Here is a 13,246-nt window from a genome sequence, read left to right on the forward strand (position 1 = left end):
TTTTTAATGTCGATCTTGTATCCTGAATCCTTGAGAAATTCCCTTATTAATAGATTCCTTAAGGTTTTTATATATTAAAAATCAAGTTATCTGTGAATAAAGATAGCTTAATTTCTTCCTTTCCAATCCGTATGTTTTTTATTTATTTATCTTGACTTATTATCCTGGCTAGGATAGCCAAAGCAACATTTTATCATTGTAGTTAAAGCTGATACCCTTGCTTTGGTCCTAGTCTTCGATGAGAAGCATTTAATTTATTATCATTATGTATTTTATTACTTATAGATTTTCAAAATTAGTATTATCTTTTATCAAATCGAGGATGTTTCATTTTATTCTGAGTTTATGGATACTTTTCTTTTAAAATCATGAATTGGTTTTTAACTCATCGAATGATTTTTCGGTATATTTTGACCTGATCATCACACAATCTTCTTCTTTTTTTAATGCAGAGAACTACCTTATTTTTAAATGTTGACACTCTCCTGTATTGATAAGGATACACCTCACTTAGTTGTGATGTATTATCATTTTTATATATTGCTGGATTGCTTCTCTTTGCTCTTGAGAATTTTTGTGTCTGTGCTCATGGGTAATAGTGGTCTATAATTTTCACCGCTTACAACAGTCTTAGCTAGCTTTGCTCTAAGGTGCATGCTAGACTCATGAAATGAGCTAGGAAGTGTTTTTCTTCTTTTATTTAATGAAATAATTTAAGGAATGTTGTTACGGGAGCACAAGCCCCACGCTAAGAAGATTCTCAGCCGTTTGACTGTGGACAGTTAATCTGAACTGCCTTGGTTTTTGTTTTCTCACTGTCAAGTGGAGTTGGTACTGCCTACTTAGCCTGTTTGTGTTGAAGAATAAATGAAGCGATATCTGAAAAACTGCCTGCGAGTACACCTTGTAGCCCTCAACACATTGTGGTGTGTGCGTGTGGAGGAGGGGGGATTCTGAATCAGTACGAATATTATTACATCACTAGGATGACTAGCACAAGACGATTCTTGAAGTTCTCTCTGCTGTAAAATTCTAACACTCTTTTCTCTCAAGGAGCTTAATGTGGAACAATTGTGTTATACTTGCAGAGCTTTAAAATTCGATTTTAGCTGTTATCTCGTGTGATGTCACAGTATCCTGCAAAAGTTGCCATTATTAATCTCATTTCTCCCTTTAACAGTTAAGAAAACTGAGGTTTGGGCAACTTGTCTGAGGCAACATGGCAGATTGGTTACCATCACTCATTCTGAAGCCAGAGTTACAGGCAAGGGAGCAAGAGGACTGGAGAGGTCAGAGTTCTCCCAGCTTCATGGCCACTAGATGTTTGCTGGTCCCCTCAGGAGAAGGCACTTCAAAGGTTTCCAACATGAAAAGTTAGGTCATGCAGTCAGCCTCACCCTCCATCCAGCTGTGTGACTTTAAGCAGGTTCCTAACCTCCTGGAGTCTCAGGCTTCCTATTTGGAAAAAGACAAGAGCCACAGCAACAGCCATTATTTGTTTGATGCCTACTGTGTTCCAGGGTCTGTGCTGCATAGTTATACACGTGCTTTATTCAGTCTTCTCAAAAACTCTGCAAGATAAGTACGCGAATCATAGGTGAGAAAACGGAGGTCAAAGAAATTAAATGATTTACTTAAGATCACAAAAGGCCCAGATTCACCATTGAAACCTGGCAATAACTAACTCACTTTTCCATGTTAAAACTGATCAAATGGTACACTTAAACATACGTGGTTTATTCCAAGCCAGTTATACCTCAATAAAACTGTTTTTTTTTTTTTAAAGCAGTGTCCAAAATTAGATATAAAAATTGGGAAGAGGAACAACGAAAAAAGTAATTACATTCACAGAAATATGCATGTACCAAAATTCATCCAGCTGTACACTTAGGATTTGAGAATTTTATCATATATAAAATATGCCTGAATAAAATACTGCTGCATTTTTTATAAAAAAGTAATTAGACCTAAAGTCATGATTCTCAAATAGCACCTGGATCTCCTACTGGCAGAGAGATAACACTAGATGATATCTAAAATGAATCATTTTCTCAACTCCTGCTCACCCTTAAAAAATGAATTTTTTCTTATTATAAAAGCAATACATGTTCTCCACAGAAAAATTAGGAGATACAGATGAGCAAAAATATAAAAATAAAAGATAGCCTTGTTTCTATATTCAGATATAACAAGATTTAACACTCTGGTGTATTTCCTTTCACTACTTTTTAGTGCCCAAGTGTTTATTTAGATGTATATATAATTATATAATATATGAGGAGTTTAAAAAACTGGGGTCGTATCCTAAAAATTCTTTTATAATCTACCTTAACACTTACAAGTATACCATGAAAGCCTTGCTATACCAATGAATGGTCATCTAAAATATCTAAAATAAGAGTTTTTAAATTAAGTCCCATGATGCCTTGGAGTTCTTTGAAAGTGTCTCAGGTGCTGGAGGTCAGGGTAGGTGAGATGATGCGAGTCCACTGGAGGGCAGGAAGGAGACCAAGCGGATGAAGTCTGCATCTGCCACTCTTACTCAACAGAGATAATCATTTATTTGTTCAAATATTCACCTCTCATGTAAGATTTCATTTGAAAAGAAATTCCATTGCCAAAAACAATTTTTTAAAAGGAAATCATGGTCTGTAACGTCATTCTTCTTTCTGCTTAATTTCTTTTCAAAATGAAAATTATTTTATTGTTTTATAACTATGAAAGACACACCTACACCTTTTTCAAGATTCAAACAATTCAAAAATATAGAAACAAACAATTAAAAGTCATCCACTAATTTCATTACTCTTTATAGACAGTATGGAGTGTATGTGTGTGTTGAAATGTACTGTGCATATATTATGTCCTGTACATTTTCCCTAACACAGCTTACTTTCCAATGTAATTTGTTAGCCTTTAAATTACATTTGGTAGCATGTATGCTTTCATACTTTGTATATATTTCTATCGGAGTATATTTATATTATTATTATTTAGAAAGAGCTCTTATATTTGAAGGACATTAATCTTTTGCCATTATAGGCAATCTGTCTTTCCATTCTTTAAATTACATTTTGTAATTTTACAATTGATATGATACTTGTAATGCTTTGCCAGTAGCTTTTCCATCTCTTTTTATGTTGAAAAAGATCTCCCTCATCCCTCACTGTCAAAATCGCCAAATAGGCTCAGCTGCATTTTTTATCTTATTGCTCTAAGGTTTCAGGTTTATATAAACATTTTTATATAAGCAAATAATAATTTAAAGACACATACTATCTGTATATATGTGGAATTCATCTGGACTTTATTTTAGCAGTGGTTTAAGGAAAGTACTTAGGTTTCTTCTTTTCTAATTAGTTAATAAATTGGCCCAACACGATTGTTGAATAATTCTCTCTTCCCCTCCACTGATCCAAAATACCATCTTAATCATATAATTAATTTTTATATGTACCAAGGTTTATTTCTTAGCTTTCTATTGTGCTTTATTGATCTATATTCCTAGTCTTGTGCCAACACCACATTTTTTTTGCATTATTGTAGCTCTATAATATGTTTTAATATCCATTTCCTTTTATTTCCTTTACTCGCTTTTTCTGTGAATATTTTAAATATGTTTTTAATTTTTATTGGAATGTGATATACATATGAAGAGTGAACATGTCATAAGTGAATGGCCCAGGAAATTTTCACAAACTGACCACATCTGCCTAATTGGCAGCCAGAAGCTGCCAATATTACCAGCATCCCAGAAGCACCACCCACCATTCAAGCTCTCTTCCGGCTACTGTCCACTTCAAGGGTGACCACTATCTTGACTTTGATAAAGATTGGTTTTACCTGTGTTTGAACTTTATATAATAAGAATCCTGTTGTCTGCCTATTTATGTCTGTCTTCTTCCATGCAACTTCATGTTTGTGAGATTCATCCATATTGTTGAATATAATTTTAAATTGTTTGTGCCCATTGTTGTATAATATTTCTTTGTGCGAATATACCATGATTTATTTGTTCATTATAGTATTCATAGGTATTTGGGTAATTTCCAAGTTTGGAGCTACTACAAATAATGCAGTTACAAATGTTCTAGTACCATATATGAACATATGTGTACAATTCATTGCTATACATAGACACATATGCGGTTCTATGGTTTGTTTTTGGGAGTGGAATCATTGGGCCATAGACTAAGTACATGTTCAGTGTTTGCAGACACTATATGTATATATGTATACATTGCCAAATTGTTTTTCAGAGTCATTGTATTAATTCACAATTCTAACAGCAATATATAAGAGTTCCAGTTATCTATACTCTTGTCAACACTTAATATTTTCTATTATGCCTATTTAGCCATTCTGGTGTGATTGGTATTAAAATATGAATTTCCATCTCTATGGTGACTTATGAGGCTGAACACATTTTTATGGCTTTATTGGTCACTTGTATATCCTTTCTAGTTAGTTGTCTCTCCCTGTCTTTTAGCTTTTTATTGAGTTGCTTTAAAAAACTAATTTGTAGGAGTTCTTTATATATATTTAGGATTTGTGTTTTTTTTGTGTGTGTATGTTATAAATATCATCTTTTACTCTTTAGGTTGCCTTTTCATTCTTTTAATTGTATTCTTTTGGACATCACTAAAATTTTAATATAAATTAATACGTTACTTTTTTCTTTTATGTTTAGCATTTCTTGTAACATGTTTAAGAAATCTTTGTCTCCTCCAATATCAAAAACATGTTTTCTTATAAAATATTAATGGTTTTAACCTTAACTTTTAGATATATAATTCATCTGAAATTGATTTTTGTTTATAATGTTAAGTACAGGGGACAAAATGCACTTTTCCATATGGAGATTCAACTGACCCAGAACCGTTTATTAAAATTACTACTTTTTCTGCACTGCATTGGAGGCGCGTGTTGCATGAAAGTATACTACGCAGAAATGGGCATTAACAATTTTGTACTATATTCAACAATATAGATAAATCTCACAAACATAAAGTTGAGTGGAAAAAGACACAAAAGGGGCGGGCAGTAGGATTCTTTGCCTGTCATGAATCAGACAACCATGTATGTGTAGGACTGTTGTGATCTCTCTGTTTCATTCATCAGTTTATCTATTCTTATACGAATATCACAATGTCTTAATTATTAAAATTTTAAAATAACTATCTGGTAATATAGGTTCTAGCTTTGTTTTTCTCTAAGATTGCCTTAAAGAAGGCACTAAGTCCTTTTAACTTTTATATAAATATTAGTATCAGATTATCAATTACCACACAAAAACTTGCTGGGATTTTGTTCGAGATTGCTCTTGTCTGTTTTTGATCTTCCAAATGAACTTCATTTTGTCGAGTTTTAAAAAAAATCTCTAGAGTTCTGATTTGGATTTTATTAATCCTACAGTTTAATTTGTGGTATATTGAATTCTTTTTTTTATTATTTCATGGCTGTGAACATTGATTTCTCCACCAGACCATCAGCGACCTTTGGAGAAGTTCTCTGTCACATAATTCTTTCGTTTTACACAAAATTTTATGGCAACCTATAGCTACATAACATTTAATTAATTTATTTCTTAAGTAGAAATTATAAACTCTTGCAAAATGACCTTATCAAATGTGTTTGTAAAATATTCAGGGTGGATGTTCCTTGGCTTCTGACTTAATTCATTTGAATAAATTATAAAAATATTTATTAATTCATCTAGCAAAGCCACTAGCATAGTCTAGCCTTTAAAAAAAGAAAGCTTCCTTTTCCCTAGGGAGCTTTCAGTCCAATAAAGGCAGTGAACATAAAACCAACTAAAATGTTTCTTAAGTGCTAGAGATTGATAGCTACGGGAAAGATTAACTCTACTGGAGAAACCATAGTGAAGTTGATAAATCCTAATGAAGCTGCCAGTTGATCTGAGTCTTGAAGCATGAATAGGAGTTCTCCACACAGTAGAGTTCAAGAGCGGGGAAGAGAGTAGGGAGAACTCTGAGTGGGAGGAAAAAAAGACATGCAATATGGAAATTTATCGCATGCCTAAGAAGCATGAGTGGTCTAGTATGGTTGAGGCATGAGGTGATGGAATGAGAGAGAGGAGAAGATGAACATATAGGGTAGGGTCAGACTATAAATGGTTTTTTAATATAGGTCAGCGATGTCGTTTATTATTTAAAATGATTAGTATAAGACAGTGTCATGATCAGATTTGTGTTTGAAAAATATTGCTCTACTAGCACTGAGAAGGGTGTACCATAGTTTGCAGAGGTAGTTAGGAGGGTACAATAGTCCAGGGAGCAGATAATGAGACACTGAAAATCAGATGGTGATTGCAGGTTATTCCAGAGGTGAAATCAGTAAGACCTGGTGATTAATTGGGTACATGTAGATGTGGGGAGGGTATCCCAGATGCCTGGGTAAAGCTTATGGGATTTCATGGTGCTAAGCTCCAAAAAGTCACTTGGATCATTGGGTCAAATAGAGCAACTATTCTGAAAGTATGCCTGGATGTACCTCTGATTGGCAGCTGTGTGAAAAGGCACAGATAAATGCCTATGGGGCTGTTTTATTCTCTTTTTTAGAATAAGCACATTATGTCATGTGATTTTGTTTTTCAGAATTTGTAGGTTCTTTTGTTTTTTGTCCATCTGTCTATTTATTACAGCTTTCTGGGAAGAGAGGAGATAGGTTATTTCAGAAATGCAAACCCAAACCAAAAACATTCCCTCCCCACTGCGGCTCTGATGTTAGATTAGTTTGTCATATCAGTTTGGCAAGGAATCTTACTCATTTAGCACAAACTGCTCATTTTGAAGATGAAGAGGTCAAGCCCAAGAGAGGAAAGATAATGTGTTAACCAATAAGTGGGAAAACGAGTGGTGGGAGGTATGGCTAAAAATAAGGAATCAGAGACATCTGGACTCTGCCACCTACCGGCTGTGTGATCTGGAGAGGTGATTTAGCTTTTTCTAATCCCCAGTTTACTTGACTGTAAAATGGAGTTGTGAGAATTACATACGAAATTTGCATGCTCTTAGGAATGACACATCTGAGTGCTCTGCATGCTACCGACGATGAAGATGAAGATGATGGTGATGATGCTGATGTTAATGATGCTGAAGGTGATGATGGTGATGGTGGTGATGATTGATAATGACGATGCTGTTGGTGATGATGATGTAATTAAAGGAGCACGGGCGTTGGCATCAGAACACCTGAGTTAAAATGTTTATTATAGTCTATAGTCATGACACCCCGAACGTGCCGGATCTCATCTGATCTCAGAAGTTAAGCAGGTTCGGGCCTGGTTAGTATTTGGATGGGAGACCACTTAGGAATACCAGGTGCTGTAGGTATTAAAAAAATAAAATAAAATGTTTATTTTAGCTGTTTGACCTTGTTAAAATTATCTAACCTCTATAACTACAAAGTCAATTGTATGTAAAATAGCGATAACAATCTCTATCCTGCACTACTTTGAGAATGAAATAAAACAATATATACCTTTAAATTTGGCATCTACCACAGTGCCTGGCACAGAGAATATGCTCAAGTAATGCTTTTTCCCCTATCTCTAAACCCAAACTTCCTTCCTCATTTTCTTCTTTTTCCCTTTCCCTCTTCTGTTCATCTTTATTTTTCTCCAATAGCAATCTTATTTTCTTTATTTTAATGCTATATTGACATTTCTCTATTGACTACAAATCTGGAAATATGTGTTGCCATCATTGCTCCTAAGGCCCCTCCCCTCCCTCATTTCCACAGGCCAGAATTCCTTCTCTGCCGTATCTGTCTGTCTTTCCTGCAGCTTGTGATGAGCCCAGATGCTGCCACTCTACGCAGAGCTTCCTTGGGTATTAACTTCTGGACAAAGACACTTCCTCTGGGGGAACTCGTCATTCTTCTGAAGAGATAAGGCCGTGTTTGTGGTCTCTCCCTCATTGTCATCTTGACAGTATTTTGTGGATATAATGAGTCATTTATTGTTTGGAGCCTTTTGGCTGTTTCCTTGTTTCAACAATTAAGGAAATATTTGTCTTTTTATGGGGTTTCAGGAATTGAGAGTGAAACAAAAACCTTCTGGACCTCTTCCATGGAACCAGGCTTGTTGCTTTCATGTAATGGGAAAAAACCCAATGAGCTCCATATTCAGGCATCTTTTGTAAAAGCAGCAGGTCTCCCAGCTCTAATGCAGACAGACCAGCTTGACAGCTCACTGTGGCTGAACATGACTGAAAATCAGGTCAGGGATTGTCACAAGAGGAGGATGAAAAGGTCAGTAACCAATGACGGGAATGTCCCTGTGGCTGATAGATGTGCATCACGGAACTGGCAAGTATCAGCCTGGGGTACTTTTCTAGAACCGCAACATCCCATCTGTTTGCTTTTATGCCTTGATATCCTCAAACCCACTCCTTCAAATGCTAGAGAGCCCATATTTATTGTTTTAATTAAAATAAATAGGTTTGAGAATTTCGAAAGAGAAAATGGAAGATATCCAAGGGGGTTACAAAATCAAAGATGGGAAAGCTTACGCCAGAGGGTGTTATGGTCACAAAACTCATTCCAGGTCCTCTGATTTATGCATGAAAACAGTACTGGGGTCAGGGGAGGGAGGGAGGTGAGTGGGTGCAGGAAGGATATAAATTTGCTTATAAATCTTTTTCATGTGAAAAAGGAGAGAGGAAAGAAGAAAGGAAGAAGGAAAGAAGGAACATCGAAGCTTACATCTTTATTTTGTTCCCAAATGGATTCCATTAGACTGCAAATTGTCATTCTAAGTGCACCTGAATATAGCTGTGGATTTAGATAACTCTCTTCTCCCCTCTGACCTTTATTACAACTGCAAAAATTCTGAGCGTGAGGGATAAATAATGCATGCTTTCAGCCAAGAAAGGAAAGAAGACCCAAGGAAATATTGCAGAATAAACATTTCTTATTTTATTCCTGACTCATTTCCTTCTACCTCCATCCCTGCTCCCCACCCTCTGTTACCCACCAATCAGGACCTGGAAACCCAGATGGAAGAGAACACAGATTTTGGGGTCAAATTTGCATTTAAAATACTTACAGTGATTGTATATCAATTGTGTGATCCTGAGCAAGTTCCCTCTCCTCTCTCTCCCTTGGTTTTCTCTGTAAAATGAGGATATCCATCTTGCTATGCACTGTGTCAAAGGTTTTGGAAAAATAATAAATGAAGATGTATGCAAATGAATCTTGTGCCCTGGGGAAGAAACGGAGGAAAGAAGGTCTATTCTGGTCAGTTATGAGTCTCAGACTTCAGGGGAAGACCCGAAGCCAGGAGAACCTTCTCAGTAAGACTAAAATTACCTTGAAGGAGTAGTTGAGAGCACAGAAACTGGTCTTGGCTTTGGATCCTCTGTGGCAGCATAGTGAGTAAAAGGTCTCAACGATACCCTTGGAGTGGAGAGGTGGGATTGCTTACCATATTCTGAAGCCAGAATGCTGTATTTCTCCCAGTTACCATAGAAACAGATGAAGGGACAGAACGCTAGGATCAAGCTACATTCAAAGTTAAATCTTATGCAGGGACAATTCGTATGTCTGTGTGTGTATTTGTTTCTTACTCATGACTCTATTATTCTTTTCCAGATGGTGGTTTAAGGAAGACCCTGAGTGCTTTCCCCTTCAAGCCTTTGGATTAGAAAATCAAGAAGCTAAGGAATTGATTGTAGAGCAAAAAAAATACATTTTGGGGACTTTGTCATCTGTGGGAGGAAGTTGGAAATCCTAACAAAAATAGATTCTGGGGACTATTTGTTCATTTACACATCATCTCCGACTCCCAATTACACACCTGATTAAGAGTTGGACAGTTAGGCAAACGGTCTGAATGTATGAGAAGGGAGTTGGGATCAGCACGCAGTGCAGGAGGAGGCACTTCTCGTCTTTGGAAAAATGTGGGAAGAAGCGTCCTTGCGATATGCCTTTCCAAGCCTAAGCCCTGGCTTCCGATGCCCTCTGGACACTTCTTCAGCTTCCCATGCCTGTCACTCTGTCCCTAAAAACACTAAATGTCAGAGATCGAAGAAATCTTCACTTGATTTGAGGAAAGAAATGAGGTAGGAGAAAAGAAGTGAGGTGCTCAAAGACCCAGTGGAGGGGAGACCTAGGACTGCGCCAAGTCCCCTGAGGTCTAGTCCTGTGACTTGCCCCCAACCCCCTTCATCGTCATTCCCATTTCAGTCTTGTCATTTTCAAGTTTCTGCTCTCTCTGCGATTCTCCATCTTCCTCCTAGACTTTCCTGGATCTCTTTGTAAAAGTCGTCCTCAGAGCCTTGATTCCCTCTTATGCTGATAAGTCTAGGTAGAAGGGGGTCGAGTCTGCCTGGTGTATAAGACCATCTCTCTATGAGTGGGATTATTTCGATTTATCTGGGTGCTGGTCCCCACCACAGCTGGTCTTGAAATCTATGGGAAGTTGAGTGGGTCAAGCACTCCTGTGGGCTCTCTCTCCACGCCTGTCCACTGATGCCTCAATATGAGTTTGCTACAGACAGCAAATGATTTTGTATGATCATTGGGGAAGCCCCTTTCTTGTTCCTGTTCCAGTTTCACCCCCTATTTCAGAATGACTATCTCATAAAAGGTATCAAGCTCAAAGAGGGGAACTGGCTTGCTCTGCATGGGAGACTTGGGATGAAGCTGTGGTCAAAATGTGGTAACTAGTGTACCAGTTTGATGATATCGAAAACTTCAGGGCTGTTTCTATTACCCATAGAAATCCTTAACCAAAGATACAAAGGGTAATTAGAGAATTTGCTCTGGGGTTGTCTGTGGAAGCTGTAGAATCAGTTTCTTCCATTCTTACTTCCTGGTAGTTATATCCTTGCCATTTCCATGGCAACTGAGAAGCTTCTTGGGTTTCACTGAATCACTACCTGGGGATATTAGGGAGGACCATTGGGTGGGATAGGTAGATATAAAGGCTGGGAGGTATAAATCTTCCTATTTTAGCCTTGGGTTCTGACAGGGCGGTCCCCAAAAGCAAGTGCAGAAATGTAAAGATGATTATTCATTTTGTGACCTAAAAGCTCCATATACCAATTACAAGAGTCATAAACATGTATAAAGTGACTAGAGATTGGCACCAAAACATCCTGCAGCTTTGCTTCCTATTGTGGCCTTATCTTCCCTCAGGGCTTCCCTTCTTTCTGCCCATCTTTCTTCTCACTCTTTTTCTTCTTTTGGCTTCTTCCCCAAGCCTCTGGCAGAGGCCAAGCTCAATGCCAGTCAAGGAAAAGATATACTTCTCTCTTGGGCACTGGGAGGGAGTGGGACATAAAGCATAGAGTGGGAGCAGTGTGTACTTTCCAGCCATTTGAACTTGAGCTTCAGTTTCTTCATCAGTAAAGTAGGTATTATAATAGTTCATCCTTCTTAAGGCTGTTGTGAGAATTAAATGAGTTAATATATGTGTGGCATTTAGAACAGTGCTTATCATGTAGATGGCCCTACATAAGTAAGGTGACCTTAGATCCAGACGTGTCTAGGGCAGTCTCATTTTATGCCGACTGTTCCAGCATCATTATTAACAGTGTCCTCTTTCCATTTCAAAAGTATTTGGAGTTTGGATGATAAATATAATTACCCTACCTATAATGTTAGCTATTTTACTATTGGGTGGTGATCCAGTATTTTAGGGATGTACAGGGTTGGATGCCACAGGCTAGGAAGTGAGGCAGGTAAGAGAGGCTTTGGAGCTTCTACGATGAACCAGTTTAGGTTACATTACCCTTATCTTGGGAGACAAAGAAAACCCCGTAACACTGAAATTTTGCTCTTCTCCCACCCCTACCCTCTGTCCTGGTGAAGGTGCCAAGAATCAATAGGGGTGCAGCCCCACAGGGGTCCCACCGGTAATGAACATTCAGAAAGCAAGTTTTGAGAGGCCAGAACTGAGAATTGCTTATGGCTCCATCTCAGGCCAGATAACTGGGTCAGAGTGCTAGTATCACCAAGGGCAGAAGTAACGTGTTCCTGGATAAAAGGAAAAGTATCTAGAGAGGAAAAACCTCTTTCTTCCTTGGTGAAAAGGCTGGGGTCAATCTTGGCAGAGTGTTTCCACAGGGACCATACAGCCCGTACATTGCCAGAGTGGCAAGCTGGGAGTTCTACCGGAGTCAGAGCTCTTGGCTCCTCTTTCTCACCAAGTCCCTAAGTTCCTTGTGTACTTCAGATCATTTGCCTGTCTGTCCGTCCATCTGTCCATCTGTCCCTCCATCCATCCATCTATTCCATCCATCCATCCATCATCCATCCACCCACCCATGTCCATCCATCCATCTATTCCACCCATCCATCTATCCATCATCCATCCACTCACCCACCCATCTCTCTCTCTCTCTCTCTCTATCTATCTATCTATTTCCCTATATTTACCATCATCATTAGAAATACTGTCTGTCATTCTTGGACCCTGGAGTCAAATCCCAGGTCCTCCACTCACTAGCTATGTAACTTTGGGCAAGTTCTTTAATTTTTCTGTGCTTAAATTTCCTCTGTAAAATGAGAATGCTACTGTATCCACCCCATAAAGTTATTGTGAGGTTGAAAGCTATTTGTATTATGCTCATAGCATATGCTTGGCACACAGTGACTACTGTAATAATTATTGTTATTATCAGCACATTATTTTCTTGTTATTTTCCTTGTCAGAGGGGGTTCTGATCTTCTCATCCCACTCCTTTCATTTAACATATGTTTTTAAATGAAAAGAAACCTATTCATATGTTGTTAGGAAGAATCCCCTGACGTGGTTAGGCGCAACCATCATTTGCACTCATCAACTTATTACACCAATGGGGCAGACCAGGAAAACAGAACTCGGTACAGAAGGGAGTAGGAAATCTTCTATTCCTGTTTGGATCTTGGAGAATGAAAGTGGTAAGAATTGCTCAGATTTTGGGAATAGACAGAGCATGGTTTGAATTCTGGATCTTCCAATTTTAACCTTGTGGCTTGAGTAAAATATTTCACTTTTGTGAGTCTCAGTTTACTGATACGTAAAATGGGGGAAATTGCATGGTTGGTGTGAGGGTTAATGGATGCAAAAGCTCCCAGCACGATTTCTGGCATGCACCAGGTATTCCATAAATGCTGATTCTTTGTCCCTTCCTGTTATTAGACTGTAAGCTCCTTGGGAGAATGGAGGCCATGTTGATTCACCGTCGTATTGCCCAGCACTAAGCTCGGTGCCTGTAACTGAGCAGTAAATATTCGG

General features: G+C 37.9%; 1 pseudogene; it reads left to right on the plus strand.

Moving 5' to 3' along the window:
- The first annotated feature begins 7,236 nt into the window (after positions 1–7,236).
- On the plus strand, positions 7,237–7,355 carry LOC112473314 (annotated as a pseudogene).
- Positions 7,356–13,246: the final 5,891 nt, after the last annotated feature.

Source organism: Pteropus alecto, unplaced genomic scaffold, assembly GCF_000325575.1.
Source record: "Pteropus alecto unplaced genomic scaffold, ASM32557v1 scaffold98, whole genome shotgun sequence".
Taxonomy (NCBI): domain Eukaryota; kingdom Metazoa; phylum Chordata; class Mammalia; order Chiroptera; family Pteropodidae; genus Pteropus; species Pteropus alecto.